At 46.7% G+C, this 13,284-nt stretch overlaps 1 protein-coding gene across 9 annotated transcripts in view; it reads left to right on the forward strand.

Moving 5' to 3' along the window:
* Window positions 1-9,727, forward strand: part of LOC149354042 (uncharacterized) — a 43,503-nt gene extending 33,776 nt beyond the window's left edge. For 8 of the 9 annotated variants that reach the window (XR_016291148.1, XR_016291143.1, XR_016291147.1 and 5 more), the window contains 2 exons: window positions 4,919-5,034; window positions 8,742-9,727. The gene's annotated coding sequence lies outside the window, so the exon portion shown is untranslated. Of the gene's footprint in view, window positions 1-4,918; window positions 8,711-8,741 lie in introns of those variants that run through there. The other variant, XM_089583016.1, reaches the window with a different exon arrangement.
* The last annotated feature ends 3,557 nt before the right edge of the window (window positions 9,728-13,284 follow it).

Below are 13,284 nucleotides of genomic sequence, written 5' to 3' on the forward strand. Positions count from 1 at the left end.
GGGGCGGACGCCGTCTACTGCCACTCAAAAGCCGGCGTCTTGTTCGCGGCTGAGCGCGTGCTTCCGTTGGCGATCAACCGATGGGTGGAAGCATGGACGACACTCGCAAAGAAAAAAAATTTTTTCGCTCATAATTTGTAGCGCCGGTCCGAAGTTATAGCCTTCATGGGCGTTGGCTGGAACTGCGCTGACAGTGCTTATCCGTATTTTCGAATTAACAGGGCTCGAATTAACGAGTATTTAGATGCGAGTTCCGGAGGTTGCGCGGAAAAGAGGGTAGGCAGCCGCCAGCGCGGTCGCCAACCCCTACCATCCGGTGCGGCCGGCCACCGCACCGGTGATGGTGCCATTTAAGCGGTGCCATTTAAGCTTTACCCACTTTTCCAAGGTTTTATCTAGTTCCATCTTCTGTTCCCGTTTAAAACGTATGCAGCTAACTAGTATGCGGAGGAGGTGCTTTTTTTTTTTTTTTTGGCCACATGCTGTGTGCCAAGCCGCCCAGACGCGGTGGCGCGTAGGTCGAATTATCCGTAACAGAACCGACTCGCTTTCGAATTAACGGGCTTTTTTATACACAGATCTCTATGGAGCTTGGCCGGACCAAGTAGTGTAGTTCGAATTATCCGAAGATTCGAATTATCGAGTTTTGAATTAACGAGCTTTCACTGTACCATTGTTATAACCAATACAGTTAAACCTCGATATAATGAAGTCGTAAAAATCGGCACTTTACTTCGTTATAATGAAATTTCGTTGCATCGAAATTTCGTACCTAGCATGCGGAAACATTACCAAATCACTTGCCAGTTGTAAGCACTCATCCTTTATTTTCTCTGAAAGTAATCAGTGACTTTCTTTTGCGTCTGCTTTGCAATCAGAGATGGCCTCACACTGCGTTCATAGGCCCACAAGGATTGCATTGCATCTTGCTGCCCAATCGAACTCGCGTGGCGCCGCAGAACATCAATTGCGTCAAGCACTTCGCGGCTGCTCGGGGCATCGTTGTCTTCAGCATCGATATCGCTGCCTGGGTCCTCCTGCGTGCTTCCTAGCACATCCTGCACGATGGAGTCGTCGGTAACTTCCTTGGTGGCAACGACGCAAGAGTCGGCGTAGAGGAAGTCTTCCAGAGCGACACCGTCAGGAACGGCCCCGTCACTCTCCAGGCACCTCCATGCTTCTTCAAGGCCGGCTTGATCGCCTTCCTCGCCATCGAATGGAGCCCTTTCATTAGCCTCCGTGCTGTTATTGTCTTCGGAGGCACTCGCTGCTGCAGCCACGCCGTTCTCAAAACCGGCTTTCCGGAAGCAGTTCTTGATAACTTCCTTTGATGTCGCCTTCCACGATGCGGAAAACATCTCTAAGGCTTGAAAAATATCCACCTTAGTGGGGCGTTTTAAGCGGAGATTGAGCAGCAGCTTGTCAATCAACCGGCGACGATACGCACACTTCACGCTGTTGATGACTCCTTGGTCGAGCGGCTGAAGCAGCGACGTGCAGTTCGGTGGAAAAAACCGTAGCTCGACATTGGTAAGCTCCAAGTCGTCTACGTGATGGGCGGAACAATTGTCCACCAAGAGGCACACGCTGCGGCCGCCACTCTTCATATCCTTGTCGAACGCCCGGAGCCAGTCACGGAAGATGTCGCGGGACATCCACGCTTTCGTGTTAGAAGTGTACTCCACTTCCAGCTTCCGAGCGTTTCTGAAGCACTGCGGCTTCTTGCTCTTGCCAATCACAAGTGGCACTCTCTTATCACTGCCATCCATGTTGGTGCACAGCAGAGCAGTTATGCGCAGTTTACTTTGTTTGCCACCATGGCAGCGATCACCTTTCAGTGCTAGCGTCCGATTCGGTAGCATCTGATAAAAAAATCCAGTTTCTTCCGCGTTGTAAACGTCCGATGGCTGGTATCGCGTCAGTATTGCTGGCATTTCCTTCTCCAGCCAACTAGCGGCTTCAGGCGCGTCAGCCGACGTTGACTCCCCGCACAGCACCCGTCCGACGATCCCGTACCGGGCCTTAAAACGGTGGAGCCAACCACTGCTTGCCTTGAATGAATCCTTCTCGAGCAGGCAACCGAAATCCTTCGCTTTTTGCTGCAAAATTGCGCCACTTACCGGCACATTCTGCGCTCTGGCGTCCATGAACCAGGCGAACACAGCCTTATCTACGTCTTGATACGTAGCAGGCTTCAATCGCTTACGTTGGGCGCTCGTTCCACACTTCACTGAGCTGAGGATAGACTCCTTGGCTTTCAAAATTGTTGAAAGCGTACTCATGGATATGTTGAATCGAGCCGCTACGTCCTTCTTCTTTTCGCCTTTCGAAACTGCGTCCAGAATCGCCTCTTTTTGCTCAAGCGAAAGGGCTTTCCGCTTGCCACTCATGGCGGCGACGCACGCGGGCATACACGAGGGATACCAAAGCAACGCCTGCGAATTATCCAGCACGTGTGGTAGCAGCGAGTGAACAACGCGACAGCGCGGACAAGGAGTACGGCGGCGACGGTGGCCGCGCAAGTGCGCAAGCAATCACATGGGTTGGCAGATCCAATGAGAGACGGGCGTGTAAGCTGACGCATGCACAGCAAAGAAGCCTGAGAGGAGTGGGCGGGGGGGGGGGGGAGGGGGGAAAGAAGAGGAGTGCGCCGTCGCCGGCCACCGAGCAAAAAAAAAAAGGCGGGCCCGGACGGGGGGTAAGAGAGAGGGTTGCTCTCTCTCTCCCGCTTGCTGGGAGCGAATTCCGCTAGCCCCATGAGGCCCATCCGCGTGGGTTACCCAAGTCACTCACGTTAGCACCGCTTTCCCCGCAGCCGTCATCGTCACGGCGACATTTTCCTTCCGGGCAAATTTTTTTAGGATACGCGACTTCGTTGTAATGAAATTGCAGCAATATTACTTCGTTATGTCGAGGCAAAATATACATGGTTTCCAATGGGGATTAAGTTAAATATGCCTTGTAACTTCGTTATATTGAGGATTTCGTTATATTGAAGTTCGTTATATCGAGGTTTAACTGTAATTGTTATAACAGGGTTGTGCCGAAAAAAAGAAAAGATGACAATCTTCAGGGCATTTATTGACAGTAAAAACCCGGAGAGGTTTGACTGTTCTAATGCTGCAAAAGCTCATTAATTCGAACTTCAGGGAACCGGAAAAATGTTCACCGTTCACCGATGACTAAAGCACCACCATCACTGCACCACCGGGAGCTTTGCGCACCTCCATGTCACAGGAATCAAGCTGGCTTTCCGGAAGTGATTCTCATGGGAAATTCAAGAAGCATGCAGAACTAAGGGTGTGGTGACAGCTGACAAGAGAAAAACCGCTCTGGCTGCACGCACGCGCACTGCACCGACTGATTAGGGGTACGCATGGTGCACGTAGCCAATGCAGCAGCTCTTCTGATGCGATGACGCCTGCCCCTGGGACACGGGAAATTTGTGAAGCGGGTACCATGGGGAAGTTGTAGAAGAACAGCAGAAGATGGGACAACGTACGTGCTGCCGGTGCGAGCCATAGCTCAGAGTGTAAAAACAAAGAAAAACGCATCTGCACATTTTTTTCTGCGAGCGGCGCACCCCTCAGAAACGTCAATAATGGACTGCTCCGCCAAGGCTCCCTACCATGCTCCCTACTTTCTTCTCTGCATGGGTCTTTTGCTCAGGGGAACGCATTCACGGGTTCTTTTGCTTTCGTGGCGTTGCTGTGCCAGCTTAGTCCTTTGGTCGGCCCCACACGCGCGCTTTTGTGTTGTAAGCATGGTTTTGCTGGCGTGGTTGTAGCATTTCCTTGTTTGTTTTTTTTCCATAATGGTTGACACTCAATTTCCAGATTTAATTGTTATAACCAATAATGTGCCTTGACAGCATTGCTATAAGCAGTTTATTTTACCATAGAACACATACCAAAGCTGATGGTGCCATGACTGACCATTGTTATATCCAATATATTGTTATAACCAGTATTGTTATAAGTGGGCTTGACTGTAATACACAGCACTTTCCGAGGCCTTCTTTCAAGGTAAAAATGAGTGCTGTGCTACTAGAGAAAGCAAGTCTCGTGAGGACGAGAACTGGAGATGACCTGGAATGGGCCGCACATTACACTTGTTCCAAGTTCTGTTCTTGTTTTTTATAGCAGAGATTACACTTCCCCCTTTTCTCCATTTTTTTATGGGGGGGGGGGGGGCTAGCTAGGTTCTATGGGTGAAAAGGCGTGGCACGGCTTTCCTCGGCATCATCATCGTAAAAGTGCTGCCACATTTGGTGAAATATACTTTGGCAGCATGTTCCGAAGGTAGCTAAATATTTTTGGAAAGCATCCTTTGCTGCGGAAGTTTTGCTGTGGTAACTATGGCTCTGTCATCGAACATGCCTGACATTCTTGGTCAGAAACTCTGAAAATTCGAAAATAATAGGATACTGTTGTGGAAATATTCAAGTGATATTCCTCCGATATTTCCGTCAATCGCGGCGAACAGTTAAGACTGCCTTAAACCATCAGTGGGGAACGAAATTGACGGTAGCAAAGGCGTTGATGGAAAAAAAATAAATACAGATCTGCCATTGGATGATCTGTGGATATATTCATTGTTATTGTGAAATCTTGCATGATACGGAAAACTTGCGCGTTCATAAACGGTTTCCCTCTCAAAAATGCTTTTGTCCTCAGCTGCCGTAGCAGCCCCGTTCGATTCGAGTGATGTGCAGGAAACAACACTTGCGTTGCAAGTATTTTTCTGTGCACTGTGAGAAGCTGCTCACTAAACAATATTGATCCACCGCCCTCCATTACAAGGTGTCCAACGGCCAGGTGCTGCCTTTGGGCTTGGAAATGCAAATATTTGTTGCTGTAGTTGCCGTTGCATGTCAGATGTAACTATGCCCTTTGTACCACTTGTGCTCTTTGTGCAGGTAACTGCTCCAAGCCACAGACAGCGAACCTGCTGTCGTGGAACTCTTCAAGCGACACCCAGAGACCAGGCAGCTGACGTGCATCAACTCTGAGCTCTCCCGCGTGGCACCTTAATGTGAGTGTCGGTGTCGCACTCTGGGGGGGAAACGTAGAGTTGTGTGCGGTAAGTGTGTCAAGGCGCTGATTTAAAACGTTTTGCAATAGGTTTGGTAGCCTTGTTTGTAGATGAATGGCCACTCGGAGCGGTCAGTTTTTCTGTCATCCTCTTAACGCGGCTCAAAAACTCGCAGGACTCTCTTTGAATAAAATTTGGAGGGACCCTATTTATCAGAAGTTTCTTTTGCAAAAAGAGAGAGCAGAATGGAACAACATGAGCTCAGACTTCACTGCAAAAGAGTAAAAAAAAAACATTGTGAATTCTGTTGACAAGTTACTGAAAATTAAAGAAAAGGTAATTGTAAATCTGATGATACTTTTTCCACCTATAAACTACAGTGGAATTGGTCACTCAGCTGTGAAGGTAAAAAAAAAAATTGGCATTTCTTTGCTTTAGCTTTCACAGCCGTTTTGCATCAGCGGTTGTACTCGAGAGGCCCTCCCCGTTGTTGACACGGCTGCTATTTCGTACGGGTCAGGTGCCCAGTCTACAATGCACCCTGCAATAGGAGGGATTTTTACTCTTTTGCTTGCCCCGCTGGTGATGCTTCCACTCTGGCCTCCTTCTGGAGCCCCATGCAAAATTCCCCAAGTGGGCTTTCCCCGCATATGACAGTTTATCGTAATTACCAGGCAGCTGGATGGAGCTCACGCTTGAAGAGTTGTGAACAGAGAGAGGGCTGTGGGTGCCAAGTATGAAACACAGCGTAGCAGGATAATAGGAGAAACCTTGCGCTTTCACGTTGTGATTGTTAGAACCGCCTCGGTGGTGATTCAGTGGTTATGGTACTCGGCTGCTGGCCAGAAAGACAAAAGAGTTCGACCTCGGCAGTGGCGGCTGAATTTCGATGGAGGCGAAATTCTAGAGTCCCGTGTACTGTGCTGTGCAATGTCCGTGCAAGTTAAAGAACCCCAGGTGGTCGAAATTTCCGGAACCCTTCACTACGTCGTCCCTCATAGCCAGAGTCGCTTTGGGACGTTAAACCCTATAAGCCAAGTTTGAAGCGGCTGGTTGGTTATATTGTTTTCATCAATTATGGTGTGTGGAGAAGCCCACTTGTGGAATTTGAACGAAGGCCTGCAGCATCTGTGACCAGCCCACACGGCGAACGACAGATTAGAGAAGGGATGGCTTTGTTCTTTTTTGCCGAAGGTTTGAAATTGATCTTCGGATAATTGGCCAGATGTTGTGGTTTTTAAACACAGTCCGATTTATGTAAGTTTGCAGTATTTGGTCGCTGCCAAGTCATTGAAACTTTTCTAAATGGTATTTGTTTTTTGGAGATTTTTTTTTACATTGTCTTAATAAACTATAAACTTTAGACCAGGGGATCCCCAACAGTCTTCATTGTATGCCAAGGGCCCTCACCTCACTCTTCACATTCGGTCATCACAACTGTCACAACAGGTCTTTGCTGGTTGGGAATGGCTCCCCTGTGCTCTTTTTGCTGCTTCATTCACTTTTGTAAATATTTTTTTCTTGCCTTGGGCTGTTATTTAATCAATGCCCATCTCTCACTCATGCTCTCACCTCTAACCACAAAACAAGAATGCAGAAAACTGTCACAAGACAAACAAACGTTTCCTTGTATTCGCGTATTCGACTGGCTAGGCTTGGCACGGAATCACTTGACGTCTGATCGGCTTCATTGGCTATCTGCCGCTTCCAGCTCGTGCCAGCATAACTTGGAGTTTCTTTTTTTTTAGGGAACGCCAGCCTTACTAGCCTAGTCAAGCTAAGGTCATGGGTGCTGAAATTTGACCTTCAAGTGGAAGAGCTGGTGGTGTGGCAGCCACATGACATATCTTCTCTTTTTCCCCCTGTCTTCCCTGGAAGAGGGTCTTAGAAATAAATTTTTAATAATGAAGTCACAGCCATGCTACCTTCAGGAAACATGTATTTTTGTGTGCTGATTCCAAATATGTAATTTAATTTTATGTACAACAAGCCCTTGTGCACTTTTGCAATATGTTAGGTAACTTTTGCTGAGAGTTTGAAAGAAATTCTACTGCAGGGAACTTGTTAAATTGCATGCCATTGGTTTCTCAAGTTATGCAAGTTATACATCAAGTTATGCAATAAGGCTAAAGTTATCATCCTGCCTGTTTTTGAAGGTGAGTTATAGGATTTTGAAATTGTCAGTTTCTTCCCGTTTGTGAAGTGGCAACTTCAAAACCCTGTATATAACTCAACTTCTATGATAGGCAGGATAATAATTTTTCCCTTATTGCCTAGTCTGATATCAGGACAAGCCAATGGGATGCGTCCTAGCAAGTTTCGTGCTGCAAAATTCATTGAAAGCTCTGGGCAAAAAGTTAAAGAACATATAAGTGCACAAGGACTTGTTTTACCTAACATTAAATTACATATTTGGAATCAGCACGCAAAAATATGTGTTTCTTGAAGATTCCATTGTTATGGCTTCATTATCAAATTTTTTTTCTAAGACCAGCTTCCCCCCTGAAGCTGCTCGGGTGTCCACCAAGATGAGACGGTTACTGCCCCATTTCCTTTTCTCAGAAACCAAACAAAACAAGTGGGCCGCCAGTGTTCATTTGGTTTGTTGGTGTTGACGTTGTACAGTCCCTTGATTTTGATGGGAGGAAAGGCGCACAACTGGCTCCCGGGGTCAGTGGACACCTCAGTCTCTCATGTAGGTGGCGTTGGTGTCCACCTGCAAAAACCTGCCTTCACTCAATATTCCGTGCTTAGCAGTGCTAACCTCTAGCAATCATTTTTTTGAATTGTGAAAGATATTGGATTTCCAGTGCAAATGGGCTTACTGGCAGCAAAACCTCGCCTCAGAGTTTTCGAAGCCATCTAATGGTGCGGACTGGGTTAGCTCGGTGGTGCAGCCCGCGACTCCAGTTGTCGCGCTCAAGATTGCACGTAGCACGCGTCTCCTTGTGCTCCACACCCCTTGCATACCACCTTGCCAGCATTTTAATCCTGCGTCCACCGGTGCAGCAGCATCTCGGCAGGCTGCGCCAAGACACTGGGGACATGCCAGTGTGGGTGCTCGGAGAACGAACAAAAGCAGCCCGTAGAACGCAGTTTGAGAATCCCTGTCTTATACTAGTGCTCCATTTAAGTGGTGGTTCTATTTAATCTATTTCCGCTTATACAGATTCTACTGTTGGTGCTATGTTCCTGTACACAGTGATGGTCAGAATGGTTTGAAGAAATAGGCAATGTAGCGCACGCAATCTTTATTAGCCAGCCTTGGCGTCTGTTTTCTCTTTACCCTGGCAAGTATGAATGAACAGAATTTGTGCAGCAAACCTTTTATCTTTTGTGGAGCAATTGGAAGAGCCATGATTTCTAAAGTCCTAGCAGGTTTGCAAAAGTTGCTTTGTTCTCATTCATGAGTTTTGGTAGGGAGCTTGATTTTTTCATGTTTCCTGTCGATGCAAATTTGTTGCAGTTGTATTTGGATGCCATGGCCAACAGTGGCAGTGTACAGTACTAGTTTTGTACTGGGTCATTCAAAAAATGAATCTTGTATTGCAAGACTGACAGAGGTGTTGTCATATTGCACAGAATACGACATGTTGGGCTGTTTTACACAGGGCTAACCTCTCTGCTAACCGCCATGTTTTCACAATGGAATGTCGCCTCTGCTGGATACCTGAAAATGGATCTCTTATGTTCTGTGTTATTTTCAGGTGGTTCCAGCATATTCTACCTGCTGAAAGGACAGATTAACTACTACCCCAGCTTCAGCAACTAGGACATTTTCAAATTGCTGTGTGGCATTTTTTTTCTGAAGCTGCACGCAGGTTTCTGTGCTTGCATGGGCATCGCGTATGTTTGTAACAAGATTTTTTTGTAATTGTTGTAATGATATACAGTGGAACCTCGATTATACGTCCCCCGGTCATGCGACGACCCGCATTTTACGACGAATTTGTGCGGTCCCGGCAAAACCCCCATAGAGACAATGCATTAAAAACCTCGGTTATACGACGCAAATTTTAGAAGGACCCCGCTTCGTACGACGTCTGGCTTGGCTCGTACCGTCCGTCAAAAAAGGTCGTCAGCAAACGCAGGCCGGGATGTGCCGTATTTTCGCGATTCTAACCCCCCCCCCCTCCCCTATTTTCGGAAAAAAATTTCGGAAAAAAAAACTTTGCATGCGAATCTAAGCACCCCCTTTTTTGCACGGAAGAGAGCGTTGCCGAGGCCGCCAAGTGCACTTGCTCTCTTTTTCGTGGAGCCTGTGCAGTCGGAGTCCCGAGGAGGCGCGGCCTGCGCGTTGTTGTTGTGACTGAGAGAAGGATGAAAAGGAAATTGCACGGGCCTGCCGACTGGCTTGAGCCAAGCCACCACCGCTGCCAAGTGCAGATAGAGGAGAGTTAAAAGATCAGAGGAAAGATAAAGAGAAAAGATAAGACGCGCCGTGTCGCAGCAATGGCGGACCGGAGGCTGCTGAAAAAGCAGATAAGCGGGCGAGGCCGTGCTGCCAAAGCGAGGACAGCGGCGTCTACGGCGCTTTTTGTGTTGCTGCGTTCCGACACTACAAGACAGATGGCGTTCCGACACTACAAGACAGATGGCGGCACAGAACTATCTGCAGCTATTTTTCTTTTGAATGTTTCCTAAATAAAATGTTTTTTTTTCGCGCCCGTTTCATCGAGATTCCGCCACGAAAAGAGGGGCCCGGGGGGGGGGGGGAAGGGGGGGGGGGTCAGGTCAGTTTAGATTTTTCGAATAAGCACCCTCTCTCACTTAGGGCATCGCGATCGTGTAAAAAAGGGGGTGCTTACAATCGAGTAAATACGGTAGGCACACTGTAGCCAGCCGACAACCGGTGCGCCTTAATCTTTCCACCTATCAAGAAAACCGCGCAAGCGAGCCGCTGCCCCGCTGCTCACGGCAGCCTCAACGGCCATTTTATCTTGTTTGTTGAAGACTAGCCCTGTACCGACAAAATGTGCTTCATTTGTGTTCCGAAAAAAAAAAAAAAAGATGCCGATGAAGTTCAGCCTTTAAAAAATATCACGCTTGATATTCGATTATACGACACCCGGATTATACGACGGTTTCGCGCGGTCCCCTGAACGTCGTATAATCGAGGTTCCACTGTATCTATGTTAAATTTTGTGTGTGTATGTGTGTGTGCATCACCTGGATTCACAGCTAATGACTGCGCATGTTTCACTGCTTCACCCCTGGGCATACTAGACCCTTTACCACGCATTGCTCAAAGACGGCATCCACTGCCACCATGGTATAATTTCCCTGCAGTCTGCGATTTCAGCCTTACACAGTTCCGTAACACAAAAATCCCACAACAACATATAATACAAGAATTTCGTACACTCAAAGAAAAGTACAGTACTTTTACAGCTTTTTACACAGATGGTTCAAAAAGAGATACCTACACTGGAAGCGCGGTGGTACAAGGAAATTGGAATGAAATAGTAAGGCTTCCACACTGTGCATCCATCTTCACTGCCGAATGTTACCTGCCGACAGATTAACTACTACCCCTGCTTCAGCAACTAGGACATTTTCAAATTGCTGTGTGGCATTTTTTTTCTGAAGCTGCACGCAGGTTTCTGTGCTTGCATGGGCATCGCGTATCTTTGTAACAAGATTTTTAAGGCGAAAGCCTTTAATGCCTCATCGTTGTAAGCAGCAGTTGTCGACAGAAAATCTCACGCTTTTCAATTGGTCGAAACTGCCGTGACGTCACAGTGCGCGAATTTCAAACGGGGCCAATTGTACTTTGCCTAGGAACCATGCAACCAATTGAAGGCATCGTATAGTGATGCTCCAAGTAAGTGGGACTGAGCTTAGTTAATTGGTTACTTAACTAATTAGCCTAATTAATCTGTCTCGTCAGACCATATAAACAAATAAAAGCGAATGAGAAATTAGTCGAGCTCGAGAATCGCACCCCGGTCTTCGGCGTGAGAGACAAGCATGCTATCCACTCCGCCATGCCAGCTCGATGGTTTGGAATGAACTAAGGCGCGTCTAGTGAATACAGTGTCTTCGCTCACCCTCATCCTCCTCCCTTCCCTTCTGGCGAGGTTTAGGTGTCCACCGAGATATGAGAGACATACGTTTCCTTTCCTCAAAAACTAATTTACCGATGAGCGAGGCGTAGAACCGAATGCGCGATGGCGTTCTATGGACTCCCTGGCAGCGTTGCAAGACGCTGTCGCGTTCCACTCTTAGAGGCGAAGCTTAACATCTTAACCACACATCAGTGACCACACCTTAGGTAAAAAAAGTGCCCCCTTGAATTTTGACGGGTGTCCACCGAGATAAGTGAGACAGTTCTTTCCTCAAATACAATTTTCATTTCCTTCATTACGGGCCCTCTTTGTCTTCTTTCACTCCCCCTTCCTCTACGGTGCTGTTCAGGTGTCCACCGAGATGACACAATTTCTGCGCCATTTCCGTTCCTCAAAAAGCGTTGCGTTCAAAGGGCAAGGCATCGCGCCGAACAGGTGGTGGCGTTCGTGGACTCCCTGGCAGCGCTACAACACGCTGTCGCGTTCCACACCTAAAGGCGAAGCTTAATTAGTATTCAGGCATTAATAGTAATTAACCATTAATTAGTGACTTGTCACCACAGTAATTAGTACTCAATTATATGTGACGCCACCAGTTCCACTGAAGCAGTCAAAGTGGTGCGGAAAACGCTTTCGCCTCTACGCACTTTAGACAGTCAAAGTGCCCCCTGAATTTTTTTGTAATTGTAATGATATTTCTATTTTAAATTTTGTGTGTGTGTGTGTGTGCATCACCTGGATTCACAGCTAATGACTGCGCATGTTTCACTGCTTCACCCCTGGGCATACTAGACACTTTACCACGCATTGCTCAAAGACGACATCCACTGCCACCATGGTGTAATTTCCCTGCAGTCTGCGATTTCAGCCTTACACAGTTCCGTAACACAAAAATCCCACAACAACATATAATACAAGAATTTCGTACACTCAAAGAAAAGTACAGTACTTTTACAGCTTTTTACACAGATGGTTCAAAAAGAGATACCTACACTGGAAGTGCGGTGGTACAAGGAAATTGGAATGAAATAGTAAGGCTTCCACACTGTGCATCCATCTTCACTGCCGAATGTTACCTGCCGACAGATTAACTACTACCCCTGCTTCAGCAACTAGGGACATTTTCAAATTGCTGTGTGGCATTTTTTTTCTGAAGCTGCACGCAGGTTTCTGTGCTTGCATGGGCATCGCGTATCTTTGTAACAAGATTTTTTTGTAATTGTAATGATATTTCTATTTTAAATTTTGTGTGTGTGTGTGTGTGCATCACCTGGATTCACAGCTAATGACTGCGCATGTTTCACTGCTTCACCCCTGGGCATACTAGACACTTTACCACGCATTGCTCAAAGACGACATCCACTGCCACCATGGTATAGTTTCCCTGCAGTCTGCGATTTCAGCCTTACACAGTTCCGTAACACAAAAATCCCACAACAACATATAATACAAGAATTTCGTACACTCGAAGAAAAGTACAGTACTTTTACAGCTTTTTACACGGATGGTTCAGAAACAGATACCTACACTGGAAGTGCAGTGGTACAAGGAAATTGGAATGAAATAGGCTTCCACACTATGCATCCATCTTCACTGCCGAATGTTACGCGATTTGTGTAGCTGTAGATAAAATAGTAAACAACAACCTCGCAAACAGTATTATTTACACTGACTTGCTAAGTGTCCTTACAGCCCTTAACTATAAAAATGCAACCACCCCGCTGGTTGGCGACATCATACACAACATAACAGCCATCGCGCAAGGACAGAACATAAGGCTATGCTGGGTACCAAGTCATGTTGGCATAAAAGGCAACGAAAGAGCAGATTTTTGCGCTGCCCAAGCTCGTGGCAAGCAAATTAAAAATGTAAATATGCCGTATAAAGATGGCGTAAAATTAGTACACCTTAAAGCACGACAAAAATGGCAGTCCGTCTGGAACAAGGAAATAAATAATAAACTACACTCAGTAAAGCCAGTCTTAGGAGAATGGAAGTCGTGTGCACCAGGAACGTTTTAGAGAAGTCGTTATATGTAGTCTCTGTATAGGCCATGCACACCCCACACACAACTTTTTGCTGATAAACAAGAGAAACCAGTTTGTACATGTGGAGATGAACTGACGGTAAACCATATCTTATTTCAATGCTCTAGACTCAACAAGCTGCGGAAAAAGTACTT

Source organism: Amblyomma mixtum, chromosome 3, assembly GCF_055824585.1.
Source record: "Amblyomma mixtum isolate Tamu chromosome 3, ASM5582458v1, whole genome shotgun sequence".
In the NCBI taxonomy this organism is placed as follows: domain Eukaryota; kingdom Metazoa; phylum Arthropoda; class Arachnida; order Ixodida; family Ixodidae; genus Amblyomma; species Amblyomma mixtum.